Raw genomic sequence first — 15,232 nt, forward strand, 5'->3', positions numbered from 1 at the left:
ATTCAGTCTACCTACAACTTGGTTTGGGAGATCTTAAGCCGACTTCCGTGGTTTTGCAACTTGCCGATAGATCGGTCAAGCATCCACGAGGTATTCTCGAGGACGCTATCATCAAAGTGGACAAATTCTACTTCCCAGTAGACTTTGTGGTTCTTGATACGGAACCGGTCCATGACCCAAAAAAGCACATTCCCATGATCCTTGGTAGGCCATTTTTATCCACGGCTAATGCATCAATTAATTGCCGAACCGGGGTGATGGACATTGCTTTTGGAAACATGCAAGTCAAACTCCACATCTTCCATGCAACTCAACATCCCTCCAATGAGGATGATTGTTTTCTTGTGGATGTCATTGATGAAGTGGTCGAAGAATCTCTCCCCTTCATTCTAAGCAAAGATCCTCTTGAAACTTACATGTCCCATTTTAACTTCTCAAACTTTGATGTTGATCAAGCCATTCAAGAAGTCAATTCTTTACTTGATATTAATGCTATCATGGATGTACCTCCTTGGAAAATTCCAAAAGAACCGCTTCCCCAACTTTCCACTACTCCTCCGGTCCCATCATTGCTATCTCCGCCACAACTTGAGCTTAAGCCGCTCCCGGCCCATCTCAAGTATGTGTTCCTTGGTCCAAAGCAAACCCTTCCGATCATCATTGCCTCGGACCTTCAAAAAGACCAAGAGACCAACCTTTTAGCGGTGCTCCAAGAGCATAAAGAAGCTATTGGTTGGACAGTGGTAGATTTGAAAGGAATTGACCCCTCCATTTGTATGCACCGCATTCATATGAAGGATAACGCAAAGCCTACTAGAGAGGTCCAACGCCGGTTAAATCCAAATATGAAGGAAGTGGTCATGAAAGAGGTGATCAAATTGTTAGATGCGGGAATCATCTACCCTATCTCTGATAGCAAGTGGGTGAGCCCCACACAAGTTGTTCCCAAGAAATCCGGTCTCACCGTTGTTAAAAATTCAGCGGGTGAGCTCGTGCCACAACGGACTACCACCGGGTGGCGTGTGTGCATTGATTACCGGAAACTCAATTCGTCAACTAGGAAGGATCATTTTCCACGTCCATTCATAGATCAAATCCTAAAAAGGTTAGCCGACCAAAGCTTCTATTGTTTTCTTGATGGTTATTCCGGCTATAACCAAGTGGCAATCGCCCCCCAAGATCAAGAGAAAACAGCATTCACATGTCCCTTTGGTACTTTTGCCTATCGACGCATGCCTTTTGGGCTTTGCAATGCACCGGCGACGTTCCAAAGGTGCATGATGTCCATATTCTCGGATATGGTTGAAAAGTTCTTAGAAGTTTTCATGGACGATTTTTCCGTATTTGGCTCTTCCTTTGACTCGTGTCTCAAAAATCTGTCTGTCGTGCTCCAAAGATGCAAAGAGACAAATCTCATTCTAAGTTGGGAGAAAAGCCACTTCATGGTCCAAGAAGGCATTGTTTTAGGACATGTCATTTCTAAGTGGGGAATCGAGGTAGACAAGGCAAAAGTTGAGTTAATCTTCCTCCTCCGAATTCCGTCCGTCAAATCCGTTCTTTTCTTGGCCATGCCGGATTCTATCGTCGCTTCATCGAAGATTTTAGCAAAATCTCACGGCCCTTGTGTAATCTCTTAGCCAAGGATTGTTCCGTTCAATTTTGATGACGCTTGCATGGAAGCTTTCATCAAACTTCGCACTCTCCTCTCATCCGCCACAATCATGAAACCCCCTAATTGGTCTCTTCCCTTTGAGATCATGTGTGATGCATCCGACTATGCATTAGGGGTGGTTTTGGCCAACATGTGGATAAACTTCCGCATGTCATTTATTATGCTAGCAAAACTCTCTGCGATGCCCAATTGAACTACACCACCACTGAAAAAGAATTGCTAGCTGTGGTGTACGCCTTGGATAAATTTCGCTCTTATCTTCTTAGCTCCAAGGTCATCGTCTTTTCGGATCATGCCGCTCTTAGGCATTTGTTAGCGAAAAAAGAGACAAAACCCCGTTTAATTCGATGGATCCTCTTACTTCAAGAGTTTGACATTGACATCCGGGACAAAAAAGGGACCGACAATGTTGTCGCCGATCATCTCTCTCGCTTGCTTATTGAAAAATCTTCCGAATTCGCAGCCATCCGTGATTCTTTTCCGGATGAGCAACTTCTTCAAGTTTCACATTCCAATCTTCCATGGTTTGCGGATATTGTCAACTATCTTGCGATTGGCAAAATTCCAACTCATTGGTCCAAACAAGAGAAGGACCGATTTTTCTCCCAAGTCAAGCATTTCTTTTAGGAAGATCCGGAACTATTCAAGTATTGCCTGGACCAAATCATCCGGCGATGCATTCCTGAAACCGAGGCCACAAGCATTCTAAATTTTTGCCATACTCTTGCTTGTGGAGGCCATTTCAGTGCCAAAAAGACCGCTAACAAAGTTCTTCAAAGCGGATTCTTTTGGCCTACCTTGTTTCGGGATGCAAATAATTTTTGCAAATCGTGTGAACGATGTCAAAAACTTGGATCCATGTCCCGAAGAGACATGATGCCCCTCACCAACATTTTAATTGTTGAAATTTTTTATGTGTGGGGGATTGACTCCATGGGACCATTTCCATCTTCTTATGGCTATGAGTACATCCTTGTAGCGGTGGATTATGTGTCTAAATGGGTTGAAGCTGAGGCTACCAAAACCGATGATCATAAAGTCGTGATCCATTTCATTCAGTCTCATATCTTTAGTCATTTTGGTACACCCCAAGCAATCATTAGTGATGGCAGATCTCATTTCCGAAATTGTTATCTCAAATCCGTCCTTGCTAAGTATTCAGTCATTCATAAGGTTGCTACACCTTACCACCCTCAAACGAGTGGTCAAGTAGAGATTTCTAACCGAGAGATTAAGCACATTTTGGAAAAAAACGGTTAGACCGGACCGCAAAGATTGGTCATTAAGGCTAAACGATGCGCTTTGGGCTTACCGGACAGCTTATAAGACACCCATTGGCATATCACCATATCGATTTGTCTTTGGCAAAGCATGTCATCTCCCGGTAGAATTAGAGCACCGTGCTTATTGGGCCATAAAAAGGTTCAATTTTGATCTCAAACAAGCCGGCTCTAATCGTGCGTTGCAATTAAATGAACTTGAGGAATTGCGTAATGACGCGTACGAAAGTGCAAAAATCTACAAGGCAAAGACTAAAGCTTTTCATGACAAACACATCGTCAAGAAGTCTTTTGCCCCGGGACAAAAGGTTTGGCTTTTCAATTCCCGCTTGAAAATCTTTCCCGGTAAACTCCAGTCAAGATGGGATGGTCCATACATTGTGACTACCGTCTTTCCTCATGGAGCAATCGAACTTCATGATCCTGCAAGTGGATCACTCTTCAAGGTAAATGGCCAACGGCTTAAGCCTTGCATTGACGGCACAATCCTAACCTGAAAAGTTGAGGAAGTCCTCTTGACGGATCCAATTTATGAGGATTAGTGCCTGCTCTAGCTTTGTCTAGCTATCGACATTAAATTTAGCAACTCAAGGGAAGCAATTCTTTCAAATTCCAAGCTTCCTTCTCTTTGGAATTGCTCGTGCCTTGCAAATTTTCTGGGAAACGGTTTAGAAAAGCCAAAAATTTGATTTTTCTTAGACCTTCTCAACTCTAATTTTCATTCCCGGAAGTCTCCATCGCTTTCTAGCAATTTCATTAGATTTTTCAAATGTGACTCATGTGCATATTTTCTCATTTTTACTGAAAAGTTTGAAAATTTTCTCAAAATTCTTCATGCATTTGAGATGATTAAAAAGTTGAAAAATTACAAGGTTTCAAAACAAAACTTTCAAAATTTCCCATGCATTGGAATGGAATGAATTTGCAGGTTTGAAATTTTCTTACATCCACCCATGCTTTGTGTGATGTTCTGAAAGTTGGCAATTTTTCTATGCATTAGAAATTGCAAAGTTCGAAAAAAAAAAAAAAAAAAAGAGAGTTCTTTTCAAATTTTCCATCCATTTGAATGAGAGGATGTTGCAAAGCTTCAAAAAAATTTCCCTATATTAAATTGGAATGATGTTGCCATGCAAAAGTTCAAAAATTTCTTCTATGCATGGGAATGCCATGCAAAGCTTCAAAATTTTTCTATGCATAGCTTGAATTTAGGTTGCCGCATGCAAAGTTTAAAAATTTCCCCATGCATTACATGGAATGACATGCAAAAATTTTCAAAAATTTTTCCACGCATAGGAAGGTTGCATTCATGGAAAAATGTTGCCACATTTTCAAAATGCATACCTTCATGGGAATGAAGTTGCCACTTTCTAATGCCATGCGAGGTTTACAATTTCCATCTCAATGTTGCAGTCCAGTTTAATGATTCCATAGCATGCATTCATGCAATGCATAAGAATAAAAATAAAAAAATAAAAAAAATAAAAAATAAAAAATAAATAAAAAAATTCATGCATGCATCCATGATGAAAAATGTATGCATTCATGCATGCATAAGAATGAAATTTTTTTGCATGCAATCATTCATCCATGCTAGCACACCATGCATGAAAATGCATCCAATGCATGCAATAGTGCCCACTGTCAACCCACAATGAAGACGTCCAGTTGAGTGCTCGAAACCAACTATCCTGAGGCTACTGTTATGATTTCGAGCAATCTACCTTCCCTGTCGAGTGCTCGCTGCTGCCTCCAATCTTGCTTGCACCACTGTCCTAATTTCAAGCACTCGAAGACCAAGCTTCGAGTGCTTGCAGTTGCCTACCTCAGTTCCGTGGCTACTGCTTCTAATTCGAGCACTCGAAGACCCTATGTCGAGTGCTCGAAAAACAACCCCAGCAGCAACCACCTTCCTCTATCCCTCATTCTTCATCTCTCTATCTCGAAACAAAACCAACCCACCAAAGCCTCACTCCCTCACCTCAACCAACCTGCTACAACACCCCAAGCAACCCCTCTCGGCATCTCTCTTCCTCAACCACTCCATCTCACTCTCAACTCCAACCACCTCACCCATCTCTCTCCACCCACCATCTTGCTCGAACCACCAACCTCATCCGTCATTCCTCTCGGCATCTCTCTACCTCACAACTAACCTCACACACCACCAACCATGCATACATATTCATGCATACATGCATGAACCAACCTTCCTTCCTCTCTCTCTCTCAACCCACGCATACATTCAACACACCCAATCACCAATCTTTCTATGCCACCAACCATGCAATCCAACCGAGCTCATTTCTCACCTCAAAACCACCAACTTCCTTCCAACCATCAAGCCACCACCCTGCACCATCATCACCCACCAACTTAACCCAACATCAACCAACCAAACACACCACTACACAAAACACCCAACCTCAACCCATGCATGCAACCCAGCTATTTTCTCTCTTATCAACCCAACTCCACCAAGCCACCTTCATTCTCGGCTTCTCCCCAAACCAACTTCACTCACAAAGCTTCCCTCTCTCCATCTCACCAACTTCACCTCCTCTTCACCTCTCACAACCCTATCCAACCCTCCTCCCTCATCCACAACCATCTCAACCTCAAACCATCATTCAATCATACCAACTTAACCATCAAACCCCCATGCAAACCCCTCCTTAACCTTGCATACACCAAACACCCTTTCTGCCAAATTCTAGAGCACTCGAAGCCAAGCTTCGAGTGCTCGCCATTCCATGAGTTTTCTCACCCCTCGGCTCCCAACCCACTGCCCCATTCTAGAGCACTCGAAGTCTAACTTCGAGTGCTCGAACCAAGCGTACCCCCTTCTCTTTTAAAAACCCCGAAGCCCCACCCATCTCACAACCTTCCCTCATCTTCTTCATCCCTCCATCCACCCACTCTCAATGCAACCCACAACCTTGCAACCCATAAACCATACACCATGAATCAACCCAACCAACCCATAAACCCATACACATCCATGCAACCACAACCTCATGCATCTCTCACATCTTGACATCCATCCTAAACCCACCAACACCATCACCACCCCCATTTCCACTCAACTCAACCCCCTCAACCAAACCAACCCACAACCAACATCACCACTCTCAACCCATCTCACTCAAAGCTCCCTCCCTCTCTTTCTTTTAAACTCATCAACCACCCATGCATGTCTGCATTTCCCCATTTCCCATTCTTTCCCAAGGTATGTGAGCTTCCTATTATTCTCATTTCCTTGTCTTTATTTTCATCATAAGGAGGATGGGATTGCATGTTGGTGATTTTGTTAATGCTTGTGTTGCTTGTTGTTGATGATAGCTCTTTGCTAGAGCTTGTTTTCTTGCCAAAATTTTGGGTTTGCTCCTCTATCCCACTCACTTTCACCTTCTCCTTTTTGTGGTGCACGCCAGGTGTTCGCTGAAATTCCTCAACAAGTCCACCTCTCTAAATGTCTCGTGCCGGTCCTTCTCGCCCTCCTAGACCCTCTTCGGGTGCCCGTGCTGTCAATCGTGAGCGACCACGTGATCCTTGGGATCGCAAACAACTCAACTACGAACTCTCATTTCCGCTCACGGATGCCTTTGACATTCTACCCACTACTTCGTGGGCTGTAGCTGAATTGACTAACCGGAGTCTGCAGCACATTTGCGCGCCCCTTGCCAGGGTTGCCTACCCTGTGTAGTGCGCCTCTTCTACCAGAATCTCCAATGCCCAGAAGAGCCACCCATTTCTCTCACTACATCCATTGATGGCACCACCTATGCTTTCACTATGACTGACATCATTCAGGTTTCTGGTTGCCCCATTGAGTGCCCCGATGACATTGTCAATCGTGAGAATCTCCCTTTATATGAGGAGCCAGATACATTAACTGTGGAGCAGATTGTCGCTACCATTTGCAATGTTGACGATCCTAATAGGCCCCGGTCTTTTATCCGCAAAACCAATCTTCCGGAACGCCTCTCGTTCATTGACACTGTTTTCAAGCACAATGTCTGCCCTATGGTGCATAGCACCGAGCGTAGGGGCCTCCTTTTGCAAGCCTTATATGCCATGGACCAAGGCCAATGGTTCTCCATCCCTGAGCTCATTTGGACCACATTTATGAAGTTTTGGCATGACGCTCATAATGCACGGGCTCTGCAAGTTGAAAATCGGAAATTGCCTTTGCCGTTTTTCATCACTGGGCTCCTAAAGCACAAAGGTTTCATTGTTTCTCCCCATGAACCAAAAGGCGAAAAGATTAAAAATTTTACTAAGCGCCGGTGGATCAATGTTCTTAGCCATTCTAGTACCCCTCAGCCTGCTGCCCCCCTGTTCATCCAAGCTCCACCTCCTCCTCCTTCTGAGGATGCTTCCACAGCAGCAGCCACTACAAAGGTAGAGCCTCCGGTCGACTCTCAGCGAGACCAAGCTTTCATCCGGGCTAGCATTGCCGGTATTCATGAGCGGATGGATCGTTTTGAGAATTCTTTGTCCGCGTACACTCGGACTATGTGTGAGACTTCTTCACGTGCCGAAGAAGATCGTCGTCTTGCTACTGAAGACCGCCGTGTCGCAGCTGAGGAACGTCATTTGGCTCAGGCCGACCGGCATAAGACTCACTCTCTCCTCCATTCCATCCTCGCCCGTCTTCCCTCTGGACCACAGCTGCTGCGAGTGTTGGACCTTATCTATTTGTTTCATATGTACATATTTCTCTTGTATCTGTTGTTTTACTTTTGCACTGTAAGAATTTGCTATGTATAGGTTGCTCTAGTAGACATGATCCCTGTACAGCTCTTTTTGTAATCATGTAAACTCTTTTTGAAATGCAAATTCTCTCTTTTTTGTTAACTTTATGTACATTATTTTTTTGTATTTATGCTTGTGCTATTAATGCTTTTTGTAGTTATCTCTCTTTGTTTTTCATGATGCTCTCCAAGTGGCGCAGTTCATTTCAAGTTTGGGGGTTTTGTTTCACCATGCCGTTTCCTCCCCCTGGGTATTTTTGTTCCTTTTTATTCTCTGTCATTTTTGTCATCAATTTTACTCCATATCCCACATTGAGGACGCTGTGTATTTCAAGTTTGGGGGTGCAATATTGCATTTTTGGCATAGTTTTGGTATCACTATTTTTGTAAAGCAATGATAGTGTAACTTGGAACTTGTCGGAGACAAAGCATATGTTTAATACCTTGTGTATAGAAGCAATTGAGAAATTTTTGAAAATAAAGAAATTTAAATTTGAAGTGATCATGCAAATACAATGTAGTCTGTATAAATGTCTCAATTAGATTCTTGCTGGAATTACACTCTTATAAGCTTCACAATACACAGATGCACATTAGAAACTTAACTGTGAGGCATGCAACTTGATCAACCTTGACCTTGGCCTAGTTAATCTGATTTGATGAACCTGATAGATGAATATCTTTGGCATGATTTAAGTTGGACCTAAAAAAAAAAAAAAAAAAAAAAAAAAAAAAAAAAAAAAAAAAAAAAAAAACTGAGAAAGAAAGAAAAAAATGACCAGTTGACGTTCGTAGCCTTTCCAACTCGAGCTATTAAGCCCTAGGAGTGTCTCTACACTTAGCACCCTAAAGCCGTCTGGTTTGGGAGTTGTTGGCCTAACGCTTGCTACAAGGGTTGGTTAGAAAGCTTAAAGGACTTAAACATTGCACGGTCATTCAAAAAAATTGTAATAAACATGGTTCGCTAGAGTTCGTAGCCTTTCCAACTTGAGCTATTAAGCCCTTTGGAGTGTCTCTACACTTAACACCCTAAAGCCATCTGGTTTGGGAGTTGTTGGCCTAACGCTTGCTACATAGGTTTGTTAGAAAGCTTAAGGGACTTCAGCATTACACAACCGTTCTATGTTTCGATTATGAGTTACAATAAATTGTCAACAAGCAACAAAAGTTGTCTTATAAATAAAATCATGCCTTAGGGACCTCATTTAAACGGGAATTCAATGATTTGAAAACTTGTGCTTGGAAATTGGAAAAGAAAGTAAAAGCCGCATGTTGAGAATTTAATTCACTTTCACTGGAGTTTGAGTTATTTCCATTTAAGAGATGACAATTGAATTATTTATATGGACTATGATGTTGATGCATGCATGTTGAAATGGTTTTTGCCAATTTTTGTATCAATGCTTCATATATGCAAGGTAGTCTTCCCAATGATCCCGTCTCCAACTCTTTATCTATTTCAAGTTGTATTTGAGCTATGTTTATGTTTATTTTTGCCATGGTGGATATTTTTGTAATAGCATTCCCATGTTTTTCATTCCATTGAGCTTTGCATTTTGGTTTTGCTAAGGGACTAGCAAAATGTAAGTTTTGAGGGTGTGATAAGCGCCGAATACTGTATATTCAAGCACCCTAAATTACATTAACAAAGTCCATTAATTGATTATTTTATGTAAATTATCTCCATTTGCATGTTTGTGTACATTTTCAGGTTAAATTGCAAAAAGGAAGCAAAAATGATGCCTTGTGGAATTTTGAACAAAAAGGGTGCCAATTCTGAATTTCTGGCAGCAGTAGAACCTGACTTTTGTCGCCATTTTTGACCTAGCAAACTCAAGAATTGGACTTCCATCATAACATGAAAGATTTAGAGCTCTGAATCAGCTTTTCAAATCTTCAAGCGGTTCATCATTCGGAGTTCGGAGCAGAGAGTTATGATCTTCTTAACAGAGGTGCGCAGAACTGCCAGGCAGATATGAAGTTTTTAAAACATTGAATCAGCTCTCCAAATCTGCAAACAGATCGTCATTCGGAGTTCGGAGCACAAAGTTATAGCCATTTTACCAAAGTAGGTCAGTGCTGAGCAAGAAGAGCATGTTGCACATTACACTATTTTAGAGTGCTCGAGACCACCCTTCGAGTGCTCGAAATTTTGGCAGATTGCACTCGGAAATGGCTCAATTTCAGCCACTTGCACATTGGTTTCCTCAATGCCATCTTCCTTCTTTATGAAGTGGTTGGAGGTGTTCCTTGGAGGAGAGAGAGCCTTGACTTGAGCTTGATAAGAGAGAGGGAAGGCCACACAATAAAAACAAAAAAGCTTCATTTTTTACAAGATATAGGAGAGAGAAGAGAGCAAAAGAAGAAGAGTTCTTGGACAAGAATGGGGAGCTCAAAAATGGAAGGAGGATCCATGGTTCTTCTTCATTCTTCTAGCTTAGCAATGGGTAACTAACTCTTTCTCTAGGGAGGTGATGAAGTCCCTCCCTTGTAAGCATGTCCTAGGATAGTCTATTTTGGGGATTTGCCATGTATATTTTATGGTCTTTTCATAACCAAGAGCACCTCATTTGTTGTAATGAATGTTGATACATGTATGGATGATTTCTTTAAGTTGATTATCTTGTTTTAGATGATGTCTTAGAGTAATCATATTGCTTGAGTTTTCATGGTGAGAGTGGAAGCAAGGTTATGAAATGGTTTCATGGCATGTTGATAGGTGACTTTGATAGACCATTGCTTAGGAAATCCTTTGATGGTGTATGCTTAATCTCTAACTCCATGTGCTTTATCATTTTGTCAAGAACTTGATAGCCTCTCATTTAAGTAAATGTGTATAAGCTACACCTTAGTTGGGTAGTCTAAGCATGTTTATCTTTCAATGGATTATACTTGTTTGAGACCTAATGTACCTCTTGATTACTTACATGGCAACCATGTGTTGCTATGTAAGTCTTGACCATCATATGTTGTTTTTCCCCCAATTTAGGTCTAATCTAGCATATGTATAGGGATGGAGGCGGATTCACTTCCCTAGTCTCCTCTTCTTAATCTTTTCATCCTAAATTCCTTGCAAATTAGTGTTTTATGCACTTTGAATTCCTAATTTAAGTGACAACAAACAAAACCTCTATGAACACCCCTAGTCATTCTAAAATGACTCTAGACACTTAGGTTGCCTTATATTGGCGCAGTCCCAGTGGTTCGACTTACCCGACCAATAGCCCTATTTTACAATGATTCGTGCTATTGCAAAGGTTGATGTATGATTGACCAACCGATCACGTATAGAATTGCCTTCTGGTTATTTTCCCCAGTTTTAGGAATTTTTGACCCCGGTTGCCGCCGAACTTGTTCGGGACATATCTCTTTGCTCGGGACTCAATTTTTGACGTTGTTTCTTCCGTTGTTCTTTTTTTTCATTTCAGTTCTTTCTCATTCATGGTGTTTTTTCGTTTGAGCACGTCTGGACATATTTCACCTTTCGGGGCCGTGTAGGACCCATTCGGGGCACTTTTTGAGAATCTATAAATAGGGGGTAGGAAAGAGATATCTTCTCTCTCCCGTGGCTACCGGCCATTTCTATTCCCCTTAGGGCTGCCACATTCTCTACTCCATTTCATCTCCTTCCCCTTTAATTCTTCCCTCGCCGATGAAGGCTTTTTCGTTAGCCTTGACAAGGCCTTCATTTCCCTTCTTTTAGAATCCAATTTTGATCATTTTTTAGTTCGGGTTTGGATTTTGGTGTTACCGCAAAAAGGTTTGTTGTTCCCCTCATTGTCCCTGTCATAACCTCAAAGTATTGTCGGATTTGGAAAGGTTTTATTTTAGTGTCATTTGAGATTTTCATCTAAAATTGAGGCAGGGGATGTTTATAGGTTTATAATCTTAGTGTCTTAATTGTTTTTGAGGTTAATATAACTTGTATGCATGTCTTTGTATATAATCTAGAATTTAAATTAATTATTCTTTGTATGAAATTTAATTCACATAGTTGTATCTAGTGTGGAATTAACTTAAGACATGATATTAAATTAGGCCTTGACTTGTTCCTTAACATATATTAATTTGAGAATATTTGGATAAGTTTTAAAATCTAAAGATTTTAATTGAATGAGTTAATTAATTTTTATTCAATGGTTCCATTGATTTAATTAGGTATTTAACATGATATATGTAATGACCTTGACTTGTTCTTTAGCATATATTAATTTGGAATCATTTGGAGTCGTTTTAAAATCTAGAGAATTTAATTATCTAATTTAATTAAATTCTATTTTATTATTCCATGGCTTTAATTAAGTATTGATGTGATATATATGGTGACCATGATATGATCTTTGGCATATATTAATTTGGAGCTATTTGGAATTGATTTGAAATCTGGAGAAATTAATTATTTAAATTAATTAAATTCTATTTAGCTATTTCCATGGATTTAATTAGGTATTGATGTTGTATTCATGCTTGAGTTATAAATTTGGAACTTGTAGTATGCTTACATGATGGTATTTTATGAATTGATATCAGAGTGTGGCTTGTTGGTATTATATATTTAAGATTTCACGTACCATTGGGCATATCTTTTGTGATTTCTATGACTTGGTTGTGCATGGTATTTGGCTAAGTGCATTGAGTATATATGATATACCTTGTTGTAAAACTTGTTGATTTTGGAAAGACTTGGGACATATTCTTTTGACGGCTAAAGCATGACTTTAGTATGGGAGATAGGAGCTCTCCCTATTTATAGTGTGCACTAGGTGGTACCTTGAGGGCTAGTAACCCAAAATCACCAACATCTCGGTTTTATTCCGGATTCTAGGTACAAGATATTTCCACTTTGGTTGATTTCACGTTTTAAATAACTTTGAGAATTTACAACTTATCGCATTGTAACTGTATCATTTCGTTGATTTCGCATTTTAGATTTGAAGTTGATAACTTTGAGATATCTTGTCGCGTTGTATTGGAAGTTCCAATTATGTTAAATTATGTCATCCGGTTGATTTCGCATTTTAGATTTCAAGTTGATAACTTCGAGAATATATATCTTGTTGCATTGTATCGTATGCTCCTATATTGTTTAATTGCATAAATACTATGGTTTATGCTATGTAGCTTAGGAATGATCCTATAGATTCATTTCGGATATAGACGTTTGGTGGCATGAACAACATGGGTTGATTTATATTAATTTGATAAACTTGTTAAACTTTAGGTCATAAGCATATTCATTCCCTACGAGTAATGTAAGTTACTTACCCCACTGAATGCGATTTGTTTCAGGTAAAGAGACGAGGTTTTGGAATGCACAACATCCTTAGATTGTCTTGTTGATTTGAAGTACTTTTGATGTATTTTTGCTCACATGCAAGTGTTAGCATGTTTAAGTTTCACTTATAAAGTTGTAACACTTAGCTAGGTTCAATATGTCCTTTTTACTTGGAAACTTGTAAATGTACTTAAATACATTCTTTAGAACATATTTAATATGTATGAGGTATGGCCAATGGCCAAACACCATTTTGTATTCATCTTTGCGCATTGGTTTTGTATTTTACCTTTAAAGGCAATATTAGGAAAATGTGAGGTTTTAATGTGTCATTTTCAATTCGGAGCATGTAAAGTGTGCCTAAGCACACTCATTAGGACTCTTTTAATATGTTTGAGGTGTGGCCAATGGCCAAACACCTTTTCATTTTCATTTGTGCATGTTGGTTCCATGTTTTCTCTTTAAAAGTCATTTTATGCGAATTTGAGGTTTGACATGTCATTTTTTGCATTGGGCATATTTGGTGGCCGTGGACCATTCCTGCGTACTTCAAAACATTTATTACGTTTGCATACATAATCATTTAGTACACAACTTCATTTTTAACCAAATGAACACTTGAAGCAAAATTTCATTTTAAGGTTTTATGTTAAAAACTGAGCAAAGGGGCATTTTAGGGATTTCACATCAAAAATATAATTTCCTTTTGATATGGTCAGTTAGAGAACATGATTTTAAGGGGGGATTCTTCATTAAGTTTTTCCAAAAAAATTGTTTAAGGGTCCATTTTTGCTTTCTGTTCTGGATTTTCTACTAAAATTGGGCTGCTGCTGTCAGCAACCATGCCGCATGCACAGTGCACATGTGCGCACGCATGAGGGCGCCTTGGTGCCCTCCTTGGCCGCCTTGTCTCCATTTTTGTTTTGGGCCTTATTTCTTCATCCGAACTCCAAATCAAGCGATTCTTGAGTTTAACTTCATTAAGTTTTCGTTGTCTATCAAATGGTGTGCTCGGTGTCACCTGAATATTTTTGGAAATGACCATTTTTCTCCTAGGGCTAAACTTGTCCGTTTTTAAAACATCGTTTCCGCATTTGTTTCCTTTTTGGTTTCCGTGACTCATGGGGGATCACATTGGTGTCTTAGGGATGACATACATCTCTAGAGACTTGTTTTTTTTTTTTTTTCCATTTTTACATTCGGAATTCGTTATCGAGTCAAATTTTTGGGTCATCACAGGACGCACTGGCTTAAAAAACCAGGGCCGCCACATAGAGACCTACCAGGCTATGGTTTTGGATGATTGGGTATTGGTCTCGGAAGATCAGGTAACCCAAGGGGTCAGGTATTGGCTAGGGCAAAGAGACTAGGAACTTGGCTGGCTTAATGGACCGAGGTTGACACATCAGTATTCTCAACCTTGTCATCATATATAGATCGATGATTGATATCATGTGATTCACTGCTCTACCCCAGTATGATGAATATGGGATGTTGGGTGAAAACCCATTCTATAGATGTTTAATAACTATGCACTGTCCTGGTGCTATAATAATTTACAACTGTCTAAGATGTTGGATTGTGTTCAGGATGATTACTAAAAATCTATAATAGATTATCGATCTAAAATTCTGCACAATCTGAACTCTGAAGTCGATGGACATTTCCTACAAGAAAAGAGAGGTCTGGTAGGTGAAGGCTTGGTGTCCAGTGATCGGCATGATGCTTGGTAGATGGAAGCGTGGTGCCCAACATCTGATAGATGATGGCCTGGTGACCATTAGTTGAATACCTCATTGGGTGCAATGATCGCCCTGGACTTAGGAACCTCCTTGGGCATACAAACCTCCTTGGACATGGGATCTTGAGATACATCGGACCTCATTGGATGTGAGGGCCTCAATACATTCTTGGGTATAGAAGGCCACCCTGATTGCACGAATAAGTAGAGTAATAAGACTTTGTTGCTAGAGACCTCCTTGATGGTAGAGGCTTCGCTAGTAGGTAGAGACTCCCTTGTTGGTATTGGTCTAGTAGGTAGAGACCCACTAGTTTATGTAGGTGTGGACTGACCAGGCCTTAGTCTTTGACTATCAGGCCTTGGTAGTTGGCTTCTGCCAAATAGGACATAGGATTTGGTCTTAGGCAACTAGACCTTAGTAGTAAGGGGACCAAACACTGCCATATAGAAGACTCCAGACACTTTGGTCTGGTACCTGGGTCGATGAGCCAAACTTTGAATATTGTCATC

Source organism: Cornus florida, unplaced genomic scaffold, assembly GCF_030987335.1.
Source record: "Cornus florida cultivar Cherokee Brave unplaced genomic scaffold, ASM3098733v1 CherokeeBrave_3.0.0_Hap2_Chr09, whole genome shotgun sequence".
NCBI classification, from domain to species: Eukaryota; Viridiplantae; Streptophyta; class Magnoliopsida; order Cornales; family Cornaceae; genus Cornus; species Cornus florida.